This window comes from Desmodus rotundus, chromosome 2, assembly GCF_022682495.2.
Source record: "Desmodus rotundus isolate HL8 chromosome 2, HLdesRot8A.1, whole genome shotgun sequence".
In the NCBI taxonomy this organism is placed as follows: domain Eukaryota; kingdom Metazoa; phylum Chordata; class Mammalia; order Chiroptera; family Phyllostomidae; genus Desmodus; species Desmodus rotundus.
Genome location: NC_071388.1, coordinates 87,062,147 through 87,082,847, shown reverse-complemented (window position 1 = coordinate 87,082,847; position 20,701 = coordinate 87,062,147).

Genomic DNA, 20,701 nt, shown 5'->3' with positions numbered 1-20,701 from the left:
TAGTGATTTGCAGATATTGTACCAACCTTGTATCCTTGGAATAAATTATACTTGATAATGGTGTATGATCTTTTGAACATATTGCTGGATCCTGTTTGCTAATATTTTGTTGAGGATTTTAGCATCTATGTTCTTCAGTGATATTAGCCTATAATCTTCTTTCTTTGTAGCGTCTTTATCTGGTTTTGAAATTAGGATAATGCTGGCCTTGTAAAATGAACTTGTGAGTGCTTCTTTCTCTTGAATTTTTTGCAATAATTTGAGATGGGTAGTTATTAGTTTTTCTTTGAATGTTTGGTAAAGTTTACTTGCAAAGCCATCTCATCTAACACTTTTGTTTTTAGGGAGTTTATTACTGCTTCAATATCATTAGTTGTAATTGGTCTTTTCAGATATTTTGATTCTTCCTGATTCAGTTTTAGAAGACTGTATGTTTCTAGGAATTCATACATTTTGTCCAGATTGTCCAATTTGTTGGCATATAGTTATAATATTTTTTATAATCATTTGTATTGCTTTGCTGTTGGTTGTTACTTCTCTTTCATTTCTGATTTTGTTTTATTTGGATCCATTCTCTCTCTCTCTCTCTGTCTCTGAGCGCTTTCTTTTTTTTTTCTAACCTGGTTAAAGATTTGTCAATCTTGCTTGTCTTTTCAAAGTACCAGCTCTTAGTTTCATTGATTATTTGTATTATAATTTTTAGATTGTACTTTGTTTATTTGTGCTCTAATCTGTATTATCTCCTTCCTTCTACTCTGGGTTTTGTTTGTTGTTCTTTTTCCTGTTCCTTTTTTTTTGTTCACTTTTTTATTATGAAAATTTCAAACACAGAAGAAAAGAGAAGGAATAAAATTGAAAACCCAATATCTTCCCTCACCTAAATTAAAAATTGTTAACATTTAACCATACTGGATTCATCTATATTTATTTTTCCTGAGCCACTTTCTTTTTTTTTGCATTTTTAAATATATTTATTGATTATGCTATTACAGTTGTCCCATTTCCCCCCCCACTCCACTCCATCCTGCCCACCCCCTCCCTCCCACATTCCCTCCCTATAGTTCATGTCCATGGGTCATACTTATAAGTTCTTTGGCTTCTACATTTCTTACACTATTCTTACCCTCCCCCTGTCTATTTTCCACCTATCATCTATGCTACTTATTCTCTGTACCTTCCCCCCCTCCCACTCCCACTCCCTTATTGACAACCCTCCATGTGATCTCCAGCTCTATGGTTCTGTTCCTGTTCTAGTTGTTTGCCTAGTTTGCTCTTGTTTTTGTTTTAGGTGTGGTTGTTAATAACTGTGAGTTTGCTGTCATTTTTACTGTTCATATTTTTGATCTTCTTTTTCTTAGGTAACTCCCTTTAACATTTCATATAATAAGAGCTTGGTGATGGTGAACTTCTTTAACTTGACCTTATCTGAGAAGCATTTTATCTTCCCTTCCATTCTAAATGATAGCTTTGCTGGATACAGTAATCCTGGATGTAGGTCCTTGCCTTTCATGACTTTGAATACTTCTTGCCAGCCCCTTCTTGCCTGTAAGGTCTCTTTGGAGAAATCAGCTGACAGTCTTATGGGCACTCCTTTGTAGGTAACTGTGTCCTTTTCTCTTGCTGCTTCTAAGATTCTCTCCTTCTATTTCCATCTTGGCTAATGTAATTATGATGTGCCTTGGTGTGTTCCTCCTTGGGTCCAGCTTCTTTGGGACTCTCTGAGCTTCCTGGACTTCCTGGAAGTCTACTTCCTTTGCCAGACTGGGGAAGTTCTCCTTCATTATTTGTTCAAACAAGTTTTCAATTTTTTGTTCTTCCTCTTCTCCTTCTGGCACCCCTATAATTCGGATGTTGGAACGTTTCAAGATGTCCTGGAGGTTCCTAAGCCTCTCCTCATTTTTCCAAATTCTTGTTTCTTCATTCTTTTCTGGTTGGATGTTTCTTTTTTCCTTCTGGGCCATACCATTTATTTGAATCCCAGTTTCCTTCGCATCACTGTTGGTTCCCTGTACATTTTCCTTTGTTTCTCTTGGCATAGGCTTCATTTTTTCATCTGGTTTTCGAACAGAGTCAACCAATTCTGTGAGCATCTTGATAACCAGTGTTTTGAACTGTGCATCCGATAGGTTGGCTATCTCTTCCTTGCTTAGCTGTATTTTTTCTGGAGCTTTGAAGTGTTCTGTCATTTGGGCCATTTTTTATTTTTTGTCTTGGCGAGTCTGTTACTTAAAGGGGCGGAGCCTTAGGTGTTCCCCGGGGCGGGATAACGCTGATGGCTGTGCTGTGACACTGTGCATGGGGGAGGGGCCGAGAGGGAGCAATGGCTCCTGCCTCACTCTCCTCTGGATTTCAGTATTTCACTCCGATACCCACAATCAAACTGGGCCCCTCTGGTGCTGGTTCCCGAGTGGGTGGGCTTGTGCATGCCTCAGGCCCCTGTGGGTCTCTCCAACAACCTCTCCTGTGAGGCTTGGAGTCTCTCTTGCTGCCACCCCAACCCCCACGGGCGTTTTCAATCAGAGGTTTGAGGCTTTATTTCCCTGTGCTGGAGCCCTGGGTTGCGCAGTCTGCTTTGCTCCCCACTGTTTGTCTGGTTTATTTGTGCACGAATGTGGGGCCACAGGGTTAGCCAGTGGTCAGACTGCCTGCCCCCTTCGTCCCACACTCCGCCAGTCTCGGTCCCCCCACGGCAATGAGAGTCCTCTCCCCCCCGCCACCTGCCCGTCTCCGCCCCTCTTACCGGTCTGGATGAATGTTTATTTTTTATTTCCTTGGTGTCGGACTTCCTTGCCATTTGATTTTCTGTCAGTTCTGGTTGTGCGAGGAGGCGCAGTGTGTCTACCTATGCCGCCATCTTGGTTCTCCTTTTTCTTGTTCCTTTAAGTATAAAGTTAGATTGTTTATTTGAGGGTTTTTTGTTTTTTGTTTTTTAAATGCCTGTAATGATATGAATTTCCCTCTCAAGGCTACTTTTGCTGTGTCCCATAGGTTTTAGGTGTCTATGTTCTTATTTTAATTTGTTTTATCTTTTTATTTCTTCCTCTACTCATTTCTAACCCATTCATTTTTCACACTGATTCTTTCTTCAGGCATGTCAAGAATTTTCATCTCTTTGCTTCTATTATCCATCTGTTCTATCATGTTGTCTACATTTCCCATTCAAATTTTTAACATATTCATCATAGTTATAAGTTTCTGTCTGCTAATTACAACATTTGTGTCATATTTGAGTCTGGTTCTAGTGATTTGTCTTTTCAGACTTTTTTTACTTTGTCATGCCTGTTGAAAGCCAGGTATTTTGTTTTGGGAGATAGAAACTCAACTGAATAGGCCACCAGTGTGAGCATTTATGTTAATCTGGTTAGGAGTTGAGTTTTGTTTAATGTTTGCTGTAGCTACCCATGACAGAAGCTTCAAATTTCTCTAGTTTCTTCATTTTTTTCACCTCATGTCTTTACTCCAGACTTCCCTAAATACTCCTCTTATGATGGAGTCTTCTTATTGGTCTCTCAGTTGTAATCGCCTGATATTATCCTGGAACATTGTGGTGGTGGGGGCTTGAACCATTCTGTAATTTTCCAATTACATCTCAGCCTTTTAGTGGGCTTGTGCTTCTGGCCTATGAGTTTCATAAATGATTCTTCTGTATAGTTTCCCTCCAACCCCCTTAACTGAGGCAACAAGGTTAGATGGGGCTGGAATGAGAGGCATGCCTTCTGCCAGAGCTCTGGAACAATGCTCTGATATAGTCTTTCCCCATGAAAAGCAGGCCTTGGTTATGAGGGAGGCTTCAGACATGCATTTCACAATAGTTACTGCTCCTCTCCATCTGCTAGAACCAAAAAGCCTATCTTTCTCATATTTTTCACAATGAGAACTTGATTTTCTTGGAGGTAAAGTCCATAAAGTGTGGGTTCCCCCTAAAACTTAGTAAACTAAAACTTACTCACTTTTACTCTAGTCCATAGTCAACCTTCAGCAATTCATTAAAATGACCAGGAAGTATTTCTACCAGTTTATGCCTTCAGCACTCTGTGCTCTAGGAGCAGATCCATGGTGATGCTGGATCTGCCTCTCCAGATTTCAGGCAGTATTTTGCACTGCAGACTCACTTCTCTGATGGTCCAAGAAAAGGTGTGCATTTTCAATTTGTCTAACTTTTTCTTTGACCTTGGAGTGATGACCTCTAAGCTCTTTAAATGTTGTAGATGAAGCCTGTATTTAACTTTTATCAGCTGTCTTTTGCATATGAAATTTTATACTTAAATATTAAAAATGTTTGTGCTTTTCTCCTTGACAATACATGAACTGCCATTGATTTATGTTTTATTACCAGCAATAAAAAGGCCTCACAATGATCTTTATCTCCTGCTGCATGTTTTACATCTCTGGTGCTTCCTTTTATTCTGCTGAAAATAAACAAATAAACATAAATTACCTTAAATAGCATTTTACAATGTATGTATAGGTGGTTTCCTTATGTTACATTTTTTACCTTTTTATTGTGAATTGCATATACAAGAGAGTGTACAAAACACATATAAAATTTAGAAAATGTTTATAAAATCATTGCACATGTAGCCACCTATATTAAGAAATAAAATATTGCTACTTAGAAGTGTCCAGTGTAATGCTAAATAGTAACAGAAATAGTGAGCATACTTAACTTTGTTCTAACCTTGTTGGGATAACCTCTAGCATTTCTCCATTTAATAAAGTGATTAAGTACCATAGTATTATACTTTTTATCATGTTAAGGAAATATCTCAATTACTATTTTATTAAGTATTTTTATCAGGAATGGATATATGATTTTTTTCAAGATCTTTCAACATGTATGGAAACTTTGAAGTGATTTTTTCCTTTGATATATTATTATGGTGAATTAGATTAACAGATTTCCTAATATTAAATGACCTTTGTATTTTGGGGATAAATCACACTTGGTCACGATGTTTTTTGTTAGTGTGCTAGTAAATTCAATTAGTTGTATCCTTTAAACACATAATTAAAGTAAAATGAGTGGGTCTGAATTCAATATGACTGCTTTCTTTAAAATAAGACATGAGGACACAGATACACACATAAGGAAGGCCATGTAAAGACACTGGGAGAAGACAGACATCTATTGTACTGATGCAGACTCCAGCCCAAGGGGTCCATGTGTTGCAGCTGCAATGCACAAATTCGCATGGACTACAAATGTCCTGTAGAGAAAAAGGGATGGCATGGCCACTATCTAAGTGAGAGAGAGGCCCCCAACCCCTGCTTGAACAGGCTTTTATTGCTTTTCTGGAAACATTACATCGAGGATGGTCCTCATTTACTATGCACAGGTTCGCTTTAGGTGGTTACCTTTTACAGATAACAAAGGAGAGGAATTGCTAATTACTACAAAGAAAAGGATATTTGCAAATGCAAAGAAAAAAGTGGTTGAACTGGGTACACTCCATCCTTGGGAGGTTTAGCATAGATTTTAGGAAGTTACTTTAAAGATATGCAGTAAACATTTGCTGCCTCAATTCAGGGTGAGGGAGTGTTAGCAAAAAGCAAGCCTCAAAGCAGCCTAGGCACAATGCAGATCTGAGTCCCCATGGGAAAACCTATCTGTGGGCTTGGGTCCTGTGGGCAGACTTGCTCCCCACTGGTTTTCTGAGTCAGGGGCTGGGCTATATTCGCCATGCCACATGGAACAGTTCCCTATAAGAGAGGCTTTATAGGAAATCAAATGTGCCAATAACATAAACTTCTCTAGTGTAAACTGCCCAGTCTGTGATACTTAGTTATGGCAGCCCTGGCTGACTAATATCGATACAATACATAACAGTGTTTATTTCAGTGCTTATAAAAAAGGTCAGAAAAAATCACTATGGTGTGTGTAAGGTACAAGATTCTGAAGGCAAAGATTTCAGGCAACTGTTAATAGAAATTGGGGTGTGTAGAGTTTACTGAGAAGATCATCTGATGGGCTAAGAGTTGCTTTTTGCTGATCCACTGATTATTCTCTTTCAATTCTTCAAAGAAGTGTTTCTCAACAGATTTTTTTTAGTCAGAAAATGATTGATGGTAGTATCCATTTTCTTATGCAACCCTGTAAATGAAATGAGTCCTAAATCATCCATTTTTTCTATAACCAAAACTCTAGCCAACTCGTAAATGTTTTCTTATTTGCATTTGTTTTGTCTTCTTCCGTTATATGTGCGTCGTGCACTCCTGAAGTTATGCATTGAATTTCAGCCTTGAACAATTATTAGCTAAAAAGCTAAACTTATGAATGACTTCTTATCCTTCAAATGAAAAATTCATACACTTTTCCTAGTCTCCTCCTTTGCCATGGTACCTTTTTCTTTCATTCTTTTATTAATGAAGAAAAAAATAGTTAGTCAACCCTGATTTTAAAAATTCAGCGACTTTCCCTGGCTGAGCAATGTACACAAGCAGCAGAATACTTTTTCTGAAAAAGTCATATGTAAGTCTTTTAAATTGATGATTTTTACCTCTGTGTTGATCATACGAAGGCTGACTTGGAGGCAAACTGTCTTGCTACTACACATTCAGGAGGCTCAGTTGGGAGTTTTGTTCTCGTAGATTTGGCGCCAACTTTCCCCATACCTGTACATATCTTGCATTCAAGTTCACTAACTACATTATAAATCAACCCTACTTCAGATGTTACTGGCATAAATGTAGTAAACAAAAACAAGTGACCAAATCACTAATGCCTTTATTTTCCTTCAGCCACATGGTAAAGAATCAAATTCACCTTTGTCTCTTAGCTACTTGTTCAAATCCAGCCTTACTTATACATAATGCTTCCTCAGATTCTCTCCTCTAATATGAGATCCATCTAATAAAGTCACCCTGAAATTGAACTTAAGGAAAAAATAAGTCCCTTTTATTCTATTGTTTAATTGTGCATTTTATGGTACTACTCCTTATCAAGATTTCTTTTAGTTTCCCAATATAGAAATTTTACTAATGAACAAATGATTAACTCATGAACATTCTCAATTTTCACCCTTTCTTAAGGATTCAAATTCTTTTAACATGTTGAGTCAGTTTTTGGGCACTTCTTTGTTCTAAAGAAATGGCCAATGGGAGGGAGTACTGAGGAAGCCAAAGAATTCAGCATCAGCACATCTAGTAGATACTAATGTTGAATTAAAGTTGTGTGCATGTGGGGGAAGTTCCAAGAGTTGGGGGAGGGGGGAATCTGGAAGAGCTGAGCATGGGAAAAAGGGGACTGAGGAGAGCAAACATCTAAGTGCCCATCAGTAAATGAATGGATCAAAAACTGTGGTACATATACTCTGGCTTCTCTTCAGAACACACAAATCTTTCATCTTTTACTAAAAACTGTGGTACATTTACACAATGGAATACTATGCAGCAGAAAGAAAGAAGGATCTCCTACACTTTACAACAACATGGATGGAACTGGAGAGCATTATGCTAAGTGAAATAAACCAGGTGGTGAAAGACAAATACCATATGATCTCACCGATAAGTGGAACCTAATAAACAAAACAAACAAGCAAGCAAAATATAACCAGAGACATTGAAATAAAGAGCAATCTGGCAGTAACCAGAGGGGAGGTGGGAGGGGATAATAGGGGGAAGGGTTTTCAGGAACTACTATAAAGGACACATAGACAAAACCAAGGGGGAGGGTGGAAGCAAGGGAGGGAGGAGGGGATAGCTGGGGCAGCGATGGGGGGTAAATGCAGACAACTGTAATTGAACAACAATAAAATAATTTTAAAAAAGAAAAAACCAAATAGACATGGTTATTATTCCATTTTTACATAATCAACAATTAAATGCCTCTAAAACTGATTTTAAAAATATAATACAGTGGGGAGAGTGATGATAAAAGGTTTTTAAAGATGCTTGCTTTGCTTTAAAATAGACTTTCCTCTTACATAGTCTATTGAGAGACTGATTATATTATTAAATCTTTTAAATTACTTTTAGCTTTCAGAACCAGACAATGTGGGCTCTAGAATTGGATTGATTTATACCAGGTTGATTTTAAAATGTCACATCAGAAGGGATCACTTCATGTAAATATTGCTTAAAGCTTTTTCACACAAGAATCACAACAAAGAAGGATGGAAAATTACAAAGAACAAACTCTTCCCAAGGATATGATTTGGCAACGGCCTGATTCTTCATCAGCTGGTTTCCCTTTGACTATACCAAACCACCAAACTCCTTACCAATCCGTTCAGTGGTTCCATCAGGGATTTTTTTTTTTAAAGCCTTCCCAGAGAACTTTAGGAAGGGCTCATCACATGAAGGTCCTCCATAAATACTTCTTAAATGGATCATCATCTAATTTAAACTTATATTCATTTGCCTTTTGCTATCAGGCTTCCCTTATTTGTTTTTCATCCATTTTATATTAGTTTTTTGGTGAAATTCTTCATGCATATTTCCATCTGTCACAACTATGGTAGATGAGAAAGATCAGAAGGAAGATCAGAAGGGCTGCTCACACCTGCTGGCTAAATCAGACACAGAGCAGTATAAGCACAGAAATGTCTCCCCGCCTCTCTCATGGTGACAACTTGCTTCTCAGAAGCCTGTTCAAAACTAACTATGGCTAGCGAAGCTTCAGGAGACATTTCCCCAACCCCATTCCCCTCACCAGGCTCGGGGGGAAGGGCCGGACCTCAGGCTAGCACATGCATAGACAGGCCACACTGCTCCGTTGCCTCAGGGGCAGCAGCGCTATTGGGCCATCTGGTTCTCAGCTGCATGAGACCGCTCCCGGGAAGTGGGCATGAAAGGATGCACCTCAAACCACACCAGCACAGAAAGCAGAGGCTGTCTGTGCCTACATGAGTGGCTTGTCTGGATGCGTGTTATAGTCAGGAGCGGGATGATAACACTAGGCTTTGTGGTTGTACCTATATTTATCATCCCCTTGTCAACCCAGTCTTGAAATACCTTGAACCCACTACATTCTCCACTTGGTTGCTTTTAACTTTGTTCTCTGATGCCATTTCCTTCACAGATGGGAAATGATAGAGCACTTCAGGTAAGCGTACTATTTTGAGGAATTAAATCATCTCAGTAGAATTGTCCTGCTATAGGGTCAAAGGGGAAGCCACTGAGCAGACTGAGTCTTTTCCCAGGTGTGTCTCACCTGTGTTAATGAGACTTAACAGATAAGACAGAATGGTCTTATTGCTGCCCCTGCTTTATCCTGATAAAGTGGGCTATACCATCATGCCCATATTATTCTTTCTTTCAACAATTTTTCTCTGAGTACCCCCAGACTCCATGTATAGTGCCAAATATTAGGTTTACTAAGATGAGAAGATTACTGTTCCTTTTATGATCTACCAGAAACCAGACATAAAAATAACCAGTCACAATGAAAAAGTCTCAGAAAAAGCATATGGGAGATGCCAGGCTTAATACTAGCGAAAAGAAGACATCACTAAGAAATAGGCATTTAAGAAAGAGCTTAAAAATGAATAGATGGAAAAGGCAGGGAAGGATTTTCTAAATTATTGAAATTACAAGTTAAAGCAAACAGGCATCAAAGAGCATAGGATCTAAAATCTATAAATATGGCTGCTAAATCAATTGGATTAACTATTTTTCAAAACCTTATTATCATTATTATTATTTTCTCATTTGAAATGTCAGCCTCTGATAAAGGAGTGTCTCCAACTCAAAGTATGGTGTACTTTCCCCACTTTTCCTTTTATTTCTCTTCATTTTTAAAATTTTATGTATTTTTATGCTATGTTCATCAGTATCTAAACTTTCATCACGATTTTATCTTCTTGATGGAGTGCATATTTTATGAATATAAATGAAACCATTCATCTTTGTCTGGTCTAGTATTTTGAGCTTACATTTCCACTGTGCCTAATTTGTTAAATTACTTTCATTAAATGAATTAGTTCAATCTATAATAATCAGGCCCCAGTATTCTGTCTGCACCTTGAGAAGGAGTAAGGCAAAGAGAGATGAGCCCAGCTCCTGATATTTCTGCCTTGAGGGTAATGATGCAGACATGGGTTTGGTGTACAAGAACCAGAGAAACAGTAGGACAGGGGAAAACTGAAAGTTCTGAGTCCTGGACACACCAGAGCTAATACAGTTAGTGTGCCAGTCATTTCTTTTTGATACTTCTTTGAAATCTAAACTCACTCCACTACTTTTGAAAAAGTATGAGATGTGAGGACCTATAGAGTTGAGCTATTATTGTCCAAGATAAACCATTAACAGTTCCCAGATGACCGGTAACCTACGTGTTATCCAAGGGAAAGAATGTTCCTTCAGTGAAACCTTCTACTATGGGACCAGAGGTGTGAAAATGAGTGGGAAGGTAGTTGCTTATACTTTTTCTTTATTCATAAATAAATAAGCCTCTTTTCATTTAGGTTGGATCATGTGGGCTGAGAATAATTTAATTCAACTAGTCTAGAAGTCCCTCTTCATTGAATCTGCCCAAGAGGATTGGCTAGGAAGGCAATATGATACCAGCCAAGTCAGTCTGTGAGGAGTCGGCAGCTGAGACACAGAGCTGCAGTCCAAGGAGCCCAGTACAGGAGACCAGGGTCTCCACTGAGTGCGTACAGACAGGCAGTATTTGACATCTGCCAGGCCCAGAGAGGACAAAACATTCTTGGGAGAGTAGCAGAAGTAAACATTCTGACCCTCTTTGCCTTTCTCCCAACCTGTACTCCCATCCTAGAGAGCTTAGAAAATGAGCAGCTGAAAGGCAGGAGTGGGTGGAGGAGAGTAAGCCAGAAAAGAATTTCTCCCCAGGAGATGTACTTGAAGAATTGCACCCTAAGCTGAAGAGCCTTATCCTCCCTGGACTTGATATCAATGGCATCTGGATTTGGGGCTGATAAGACTTTGGGAGTAATTGTATTTAGCTTGTGAAAAGGATGTAAATTGTTGTGTCCAGATTGAAGACTGTGGCAACTTGTATTTTCCAAAATGGATGTAGTAAGACTTGCCTTCCTACTAACACCTCTCTCGAGTTCCGTCCAGTCAGCACGCTCTCCTGTAATGTGACCTTGTCAACCCCCATCATGTTCCCTCTGCTTGAATCTGGTTTGACTTCAGTGACTTACTTGCCAAATAGAAGGTGATGGAAATGACATACGCTTTCAAGGCTAGTTTGCGGCTTCCTCTTAGGTCTCTTAGAATACTTGAACTTGTGAAACCCTTTTTGTAAATCCAACCGCCATGCTGAGGAAAACCCAGGCTGGTGAAGAAGCACTGATAGTGTTGCAATTAACAGCTCCATCACAGCTGCCAGCTCACTCACAATGCAAGTGAGCCGTCTTGAACACTCAGCCCAGCTGCTCCTTCAGAAGCTAACATCTGGCTGCAACTGCCTGAACAGCCCCAAGTAAGAACCACCTAGTGCACCATGAGAGATAATGAGTCTAGCTGGCATTCTTAGCTACATTGCTGGTTGTAGCCCCATAGGTGCTGAAACAATGTGCCCTTTTTTTTACTTTTCTGAATATAGCAAGTGCAAAAATAAAAATGTTTATTCTTTTCCCATCCATTTCCTCCCACCTTCTTTTCTTAGAAACTTGATCTCTGACACTCAAAGATTGTTTTCACTATCTGTGGTTTCTATTTACCTTACAAGTCTTGCTCTGTTTCTAAGAAGTCATTGAAGAAAGATCTGTTTTAATAAATTCTTTCATCATGTAGCTTTGCAAAACTCAAGAATTGAACCCCATGAACTCACCTCCTTCTCAGGGGTACAAGTATGAAAAGGGAGCATGTAGGAGAAATGCAGGTGAATTTGTCCTTACGTGTCATGTCTTCAACATCAGGAACTTGCACAAGCACACACCACAGAGAAAAAAACAACTCAGATTACTTTATACATATAAGCAACTATTGGATATTATCATGGCTTTTAATTTTTTTTTAAACCTGTGAAAAGTGGAGTGGAGATTAAAACTTTTCATTCAACAAATATTTCTAAAGGGTGTTTTCCATTCTGCATTAGGTTTCTATTCAACCCACAATCAATCATGGATATTCGGTAAGGATTTGGTCCATTCACCTAATTTTTGTTGATAAGTTATAATGAATAGCACATGTGCCTAGTTTGACAAGAAAGAATACTTTCCTGGCAAAAGTGAAATGTGCTGATAATTTGAATATTATCCTCACTTATTAAAAAATCATCTTAACGAAGTGTTCAATCTCATTTAGTCAGTTAATGGGCAAGTTGTATACAGTTTCCCTAAATGTAGGATAAGGTTTAGATAGCAGGTTAAAAAATTGAAAGAAAAAAATTGATTTAGGGAATATCACCAGAGCCTCAGGTATAATGTCAGAGGAAGTGTTCTCATGAGGAAATACAGAAAAACTTGGTACTGAAGAAAATGCCCTAATGACATATGTAAAAACTTGGTACCTCAAATTTCCAGGAAGTAGTCTGTGAGTAGAAGTTACTTAAGTTGAAGTACTGGTTTCTAATCAACTTCATAATATCCATTGTTTTTTGATAAACTAACCAAAAACAAAGAAATTAATCAACCATAAATAATATACCTATGCATATACCATAAGCTAATCATTTGTGGATTTAATTTAATATAGAATACTGTAGTAGTTGCTTTGCTATTATCTTACTTGAAAATCTCTCCTTTATTTTTATAATTCACAGAAATTGAGTGATTTTTAAAGTGTCTTTGAAGAAATGATGATTGGCATTTTTGAACAGCAATGGAAGGCCTATGAATTTGGCAACTAAAACTATCTGGTTGGGTAAATTTCAAGTGGGCTGGGGTAAACCGCAGATCCCTCTGAGACCAAATTTCCTTATTTTGAAGGACATACTTCAAGCTGTGAATCCCCAGCCCCTCACCCAGCTGGGTTAGGGACCTCTCTGCCCGTCTTCAGCACCCTGTAACCTACTCATTCATCATTTAGTATTGCAGTTGTTTGGTTAGGTGTAGTCTCTCATGTTCCTTAAGGGCAGGGTCTGTATCTTGTCTGCCATTGTGTGCCCAGTCCCTACCCCCACTACCTGGGCCAAACAATGCTCCAGGCTAATGTTTGATAGAGTTGAGACCTAGAACGGAGCTAAACATGTGTGCCCAAATGTAAAACTCTAATTTAGAACCAGGAAGAAAACAGATAAGGATAGCAAATGACTTTATCAATATTTTCTCTTTCCCTCTATGTATTTGCTGTCCTTTCCTTATGACAATGAGAAATCTCTAAATATATGAAAAAATGGTTTGAGAGAAGCAGGAATAAATAAGACCAAATGAGGAAAGTCTGATTTTAATTACTAAGACAAAAGCTACTTTTTAAGGTGACTAGAACAGCAGCAGAAAAAAGCACTAGAATCATTTCCCACTTCATTGTTGTAGTTTCTAACACTGAATAATGAAGTTTGTTTTTTTAAACCCTAAGTAAATGATATGCCAGCATAGAGGAAAGAACTGAAAGTTAAATATGTGACTAGATTCTCCTGCTATTTACACTGCATGAATGTAAAGACCAGGAACATTTTTATTTTAGCAATATTTTCTGGAAAGAAAGAATGCATTTGTATATGAGGTTATTATTTGGATGTGAGATTGGGTGTGATTTATTAATTATCTGAGCCTTAGATACATACTAAATGAGATAATATTTTGAGACTTCATCTTTCAAACCAAATTCGCCACACTGAATGCACAGTTTATCTTCAAAATAAGCCCATTCAGCCACAATAACCTATTAACTAAAGGTTTGGCTTATTGAAATGTGATTCAGAAGAGGATAATAATATGATAATATAATTTACTAATAGATGTAATAATGACTAACAAACTACCGTGATAATTTTGCACATCACAGCCTTTGAACCATTATTTCCCTATTTTTGTGATGAAGAAACCAAGATCTTGAAGGGATATATAACCTCTGTCTCACAGCTGGGAGAGTGAAGTGATGTCTTCTGAAGTAGAATCAAAGGGTATTTTGGATCTAAATATAGTGTGGGAATCTAAGGCCATCTTGAGGGATAAGTTATCAATAAGAAATGACTAAAGGAAGGTCAACAGAAGTTATTCAGCTTCAATATTTAGTAGAATAGAGCAGCATGTTTTTTTACCAATGATTTCAGGAGTGGGGGGTGGGGAGAGCAGGGGAGAGAGAGAGAGAAATACAGTACTGGAATACTAGAAACTGGCCAGCCAGACAGGAAGGGTTAGGGTGGGAGAGCAGTGAGAAAGCATGCCAGAGGATAGAAAGTCGAGAAACAAAATTTTTCATACAAAGAGAAAGGTTTTGTGAGTTTGATATGCTGGAACTGCAAGGGATTCATAGGAAGACAAGAGAATATGTAAAGATATTAGATGAAGAGAAAACCGAATAGATACACCTATACTGCTTCAATATCTCCCAACTCTGAGTCTCTGAGTTAATGCAATTAGGAGACCTCCATTACTGCAGAGATCCTCCATTCCCCAAGAACCTTAGGGTCTGTCTGTAGCCTGAATAATAAAATGTACACACAAATACGTGGCGGCCCTGAGAATGCCCTCACAGCTCTCCTGCTCCAAGGAGTGTAATACACCAAGCACTGCTTTGCTAGACTTGGAAACTCATCAGTGCGTGGGGCTGATGCTGAGCCTCCCACGGGCTTCTAACCCCAAGGCTGTGTGCAGTGGGGATTGGCAGACCCATTCCTGGGAGACCCAGACTCCTTGGTGGGCCAGCTTCAGTTCCAGGACCCATCAATACCTACAATGCCTTTGAGGACACTGCCACCCACCCCTCTCCTCCTCTCTCCTTCACTCCTGAGCAGTCCTGCATTTGAAGTCACAGCTCCTCCAGGCTCCCGCCCCTTTCCTCAGACCTTTCCCATAATAAAAATCCTGTGTGTTTAATGTCATTTTGGCAGCTACAGCTCAGAGAACTCAAACAAAACAAAGTGCTTTATTATTCTTCAAACATGTAAGGACGCTGATAAAATAAACACACACACATAAAAGTATAATTAAATTCATAAGCAGTTTTGTTACGTATTTATATTTACATCTCTGATGTTTGCACATTTTCTCAACCGTCCTGCTGTCCCCCCTCCTCCAGACTCCCACCAGCTTTCTCCAAGGTTGTTGATCCTCCAAAGGGTCTCCCTGCATGTGTTCTTGCTCTCTTCCCATCCATTCTCCACAAGATACCCAGAAATGCTTTCTAAATGCAAATCTGTAACAAGCAAAATCTTTCTGAATTCTTTTAGTGAATGAGTTGGACTTCATAGGATAAAATCATAATGCTACCCTTCTGCCCATGGGCCTTCCAACATGAATTTGTGCACCTACTCTCTATATATCCAGGTAAAATGTTGTCCTTCCCAGCCCAGCATGGCCTGTTTCACTTCCGATGCCTTGCTGTGGGAGGGCCTGCTTCCTGCTCTGGGCCTTTGCACCTACCTCCTCACACCAAGTTTGTACTCATCTTCAAGTCACATAAATGTCACTTTTACAGGGGCAGTGCCCCTCCAATTTTTCATCCTAATCCTTAAAAAATGGTAACTATGGCCCCGCTGGCATAGCTCAGTGGATTGAGTGCAGGCCTGTGAACCAAAGTGTCACTGGTTCAATTCTCAGTTGGGGCAGATGCCTGGGTTGCAGGCCAAGTCCCTGGTAGGGGGCATGTGAAAGGCAACCACCTCTGCAGTGTTTGTCTCCTTCTCTTTCTCCCTCCCTTCCCCTCTCTCTAAAAATAAATAAAGAAAATATTTTTTAAATGGTAAGTCTGTAGCTATTTTTGTGAATCATTTAACGTTTTTCTCCTGAAAAGTCTATAATCTTCATGAAAGAAGAGAATATGTTTATTTTATTGGTGGCCCAAAGCCTGGACCTTTTATACTCACTCAATAAATTTTTTGATAAAGTATTACAACTACAATGGAAGTGTAAAGGTTCTCCTTTTTTCCCTCTTCTATCTCCCCCAAACCCTCTTTCCTTCTTGTAATTACCATACTATTTTCTATGTCTATGAGGGTTTTTTCTTCACCTAATCCTTCCACCTTTTTTCACCAAGGCCGCCAAATTACTCCCTTCTGACAGCTGGCAGTCTGTTTTCTGTATCTATGAGTCTGTTTCTATTTTGTTTATTTATTTTGCTCATTAGATTTCACATATAATTGAAATCATATGGTATTTGTCTTCCCCTGACTGGCTTATTTCAATAAGCATAATACTCTCCACATCCATGTTGTTGCAAAAGGTGATTTCTTTCTTTTTAATGACTGGGTAGTATTCCATTGTGTAAATATACTACAGGGTTTTAATACATTCATCTACTGATAGCACTTGGCTATTGTAAATAGCACTGCAGATATTCTTTTGCATTATTGTTTCAGGATTCTTCAGATATATTCTTAGAATTAGAATTGCTGGGTCATAAGGCAGTTCCATTTTAATTTTTTTAAAAACCTCCATACTGTTTTTCACAGTGGCTGCACCAATCTGCAATCTCACCAACAGTGCATGAGGGTTCCCTTTTCTCCCCAACTTGCCAACACTTGTTTGTTGATTTGTTGATGATAGCCATTCTGACAGGTGTTAGATGATATCTCATTGTGGTTTTAATTTGCATTTCTCTGTGGATTAGTGACATTGAGCATGTTTTCATATATTTTTTGGCCATCTGTATATCCTCTTCGGAGAAGTATCTATTCAGGTCCTTTGCTCATTTTTAAATTAGACTGTTTAGTTTTTTGGAATTGAGTTTTATAAATTCCTTATAAATGTTGGGTATCAACCCCTTATTAGGTGTGGCATTGGTGAATATGTTCTTCCATTCAGTGGCTTGCCTTTTCATTTTGTTGATAGTTTCTTGTACTGTATAAAAACTTTTTAGAATGGAACTGCCCTTTGACCCAGCAATTCTGCTGCTGGGATTATACCCTAAGAACCCTGAAACACCAATGCAAAAGAACCTATGCACCCCAATGTTCATAGCAGCACAATTTATAATAGCCAAGTACTGGAAGCAACCTAAGTGCCCATCAGCAAACAAGTGGATCCAAAAACTATGGTATATTTACACAATGGAATTCTACACAGCAGAGAGAAAGAAGGAGCTTATACCCTTTGCAACAGCATGGATGGAACTGGAGAGCATTATGCTAAGTGAAATAAGCCAGGAAGTGAGGGACAAATACCATATGATCTCACCTTTAACTGGAACATAATCAACAGAAGAAAAAAGTAAACAAAATATAACCAGAGACATTGAAGTTAAGAACAATCTAACAATAGCCAGGGGGGAGTGGGGAGGGGACAGTGGGAAGAGGGGATTACAGGAACTACTATAAAGGACACATGGACAAAATCAAGGGGGAGGGTGGAGGTGGGGGAGGGAGGTGGGTTCAGCTGGGGTGGGGTGGAGGGATGGGGAGAAAAGGCATACAACTGTAATTGAATAACAATAAAAATTTAAAAAAGCTTTTTAGTTTGATGTAATCCCATTTGTTTATTTTTTCCTTTGTTTCTTTTGCCCGAGAAAATATATCAGAAAAAAATATTGCTACAAGAAATATCTGAGATTTTATGGTCTATGTTTTTTTTAATTTTAATTTTTTATTGTTATTCAATTACAGTTGTGTGCCTTTTCTCCCCATTATGGTCTATGTTTTCTTCTAGGATTTTTATGGTTTTGAGTCTAACATTTAAGTTTTCAATTCATTTTTAGTTAATTTTTGTGCATGGTGTAAGATCATCTAGTTTCATTTTTCTGCACATATCTGTCGTTTTCCCCCACACAATTTATTAGACTGTCTATACCCCATTGTATGTTCTTACCTCTTTTGACAAATAATTGACCATAAAGGTGTAGGTTTATTTCTGGGCTCTCTATTCTGTTCCATTGTTCTCTGTGTATGTTTTAATGCTAGTGCCATGCTGTTTTGATTAGTATGTCCTGTAGTATAGTTTGATATCAGGTGGTGTGATTCCTCCAACTTTGTTCTTCTATCTCAAGATTGCTGTGGCTGTTCAAGGTCTTTCGTGGTTCCATATAAATTTTGGGAATATTTGTTCTAGTTCTGTGAAATATGCCATTGGTATCTTGATAAAAATTGCTTTGAGTCTATAGCTTGCTTTGAGTAGTATGACATTTTAATGATGTTAATTCTTCCTATCCAGTAACACGGTATGAGCTTCCTCTTATTTGTATCTTCTTCAGTTTCTTTTTTCATTGTCTTATAATTTTCTGAGTACAGGTATTTTACATTCTCAGTTAAATTTATTCCTGGGTAATTTTTAGGTAATTAAATGGGATTGTTTTCTTAGTTTCCCTTTGTGACAGTTCATAATCAGAGTATAAAATGCAAATGATTTCTAATTATTTATTTTGTTTCCTTACACTTTACTGAATTAATTTATCAGTTCTAGTAGTTTTTTTGGTGGAATCTTTAGGGTTCTCTATACACATGTCATTTGCAAATAGTGACAGTTTTACTTCTTCCTTTTTAATATGGATGCCTTTTATTTTTTCTGTTGTCTGGTTGCTATGGTGAGGACTTTTAATACCATGTTGAATAACAGTGGTGAAAGTGGACATACCTGTCTTGTTCCTGATCTTAAGGGAAACATTTTATTTTTTGCCTGTTAGGAATGATGCTGGCAGTAGGTTTTTCATATATGGCCCTTACTACACTGAGATATATTCCCTCTTTTTCCACTTTGCAGAACTTTTATCATAAAGGGTCAGGATTTTATCAAATGCTTTCTCTACGTCTATTGATATGATAATATGATTTTTATCTTTCATTTTTTATGCGGTGTATCTGTTTATTGATTTGCAGATATTTTACCAACCTTGCATCCTCAGAATAAATCCCACTTGATCATGGTGTATGATCTTTTTAATGCATTGCTGGATATGGTTTGCTAATATTTTGTTGAGGATTTTAGTATCTATGTTCACTGTGGATATAATATTCTTTCTCTGTAGTGTTTTTGTTTGATTTTGAAATAAAGATAATACTGGCCTCATAAAATGAGCTAGGGAGTTTTCCCTTGAAATTTTTTAAATAGTTTGAGAAAAATAAGTGCCAGTTCTTAGAACGTACAGTAAAATTCATCTGTGAAGCCATCTGGTCCAGGACACTATTTTGTTCATTTGTAGGTTTTTTTTTTTATTACTGCTTCAATTTCATTGGTTGTAATCTGTCTATTCAGGTTTTCTGATTCTTCCTGATTCAGTTTCAGAAGTTTATGTTTCTAGGAATTTATCCATTTCATCCAGATTGTCAAATTTGTTAGCATATGGTTGTTTATAATGTTTTCTTATAATCCTTTGTATTTCTTTTGAAGTCAGTTGTCACTTCTCTTTTTGTTTCTTATTTTATTTATTTGGGACCTCTCTCATTTTTTCTCGATCAGTAGGGTTAAAGATTTGTCAATTGTTTATCTTTTCAAATAACCAGCTCTTAGTTTCATGGATCTTTTGTATTATTTTTTTAAGACTCCAGTTAGCTTATTTCTGCTCTGATCTTTATTATTTTCTTCTTTTTACTCACTTTGGGTTTTGTTTGTTGTTGTTGTTGTTTTCAAGTTCCTTTAAGTGTAAAGTTAGATTGTTTATTTGAGATTTTTCTTTTCTTGAGAAAGGCCTGTAATGCTATCAATTTCCCTCTTAGGACTGCTTTTGCTGTGTCCCCTAGGTTTTGGATTGTTGTGTTCCCATTTCCCTTTGTTTGAAGGTATCTTTTGATTTCTTTCTTGATCTCATTGTTGACCCATTAATTGTTTATAAAATGTTACTTAGCCTCCATTGTGTTTGTGTATTTTTCAGTTTTTTCTTGTGACTGATTTTTAGTTTTATACCATTATGGTCAGAGAAGATTCTTAATATGATTTCAATATTGTTAAATTTATTAAAGCTTGTTTTGTGTCCTTCATGTGGTCTAGCCTAGAAAAGTTTCCATGTGCACTTGAAAAGAATGTATATTCTGCTGCTTTGGGGTGAAATGCTCTGATAATATCAATTAATTCCATCTGATTTACTGTCTGAAAGGTCTACTCATTGATGTTTATGGGGTGTTAAAATCTCCTACCATGACTGTATTACTGTTGATCTCTCCCTTTATGTCCATCAAGATTTTCTTCATATATTTGTGCTCCTATATTGGGTACAGATATGTTTACAAGGGTTATATCCTCTTGTTGGACTGCTCCTTTTATCATCATATAGTGTCCTTCTTTGTCTTTTGTTATAACCTTTATTTTAAAGTCTATTTTGCGAGATGTAAGTATTGCTACCCCAGCTTTTTATTTCCATTTGCATGAAAAATATTTTTCCAACCATTTACTTTTAGTCAATGTGTATCTTTCCTTCTGGTGTGGTTCTCATGTAGACAGCATATAGATGAGTCTTGTTTACTTAACCATTCAGCTACCCTATGTCTTTTGATTAGAGCATTTAATCCATTTACATTAAAAGTGATTACTGATAGTTATGTGTTTATTGACATTTTATTCTTTATAACTATGTTCCTCCATTTTTTCCCCTTTTTCGTCCTTAAAGAAGACTTTTAAACATAACTAGTAATACTGGTTTGGTGGTAATAAATTCTTTTAGCTTTTTTTTATCTGGAAAATTCTTTATTTGTCCAATTTAAAATGAGAGCCTTATTGGGTAAAGCGGTCATGATTGTAAATTCTTGCTTTTCTCCACTTTGAATATA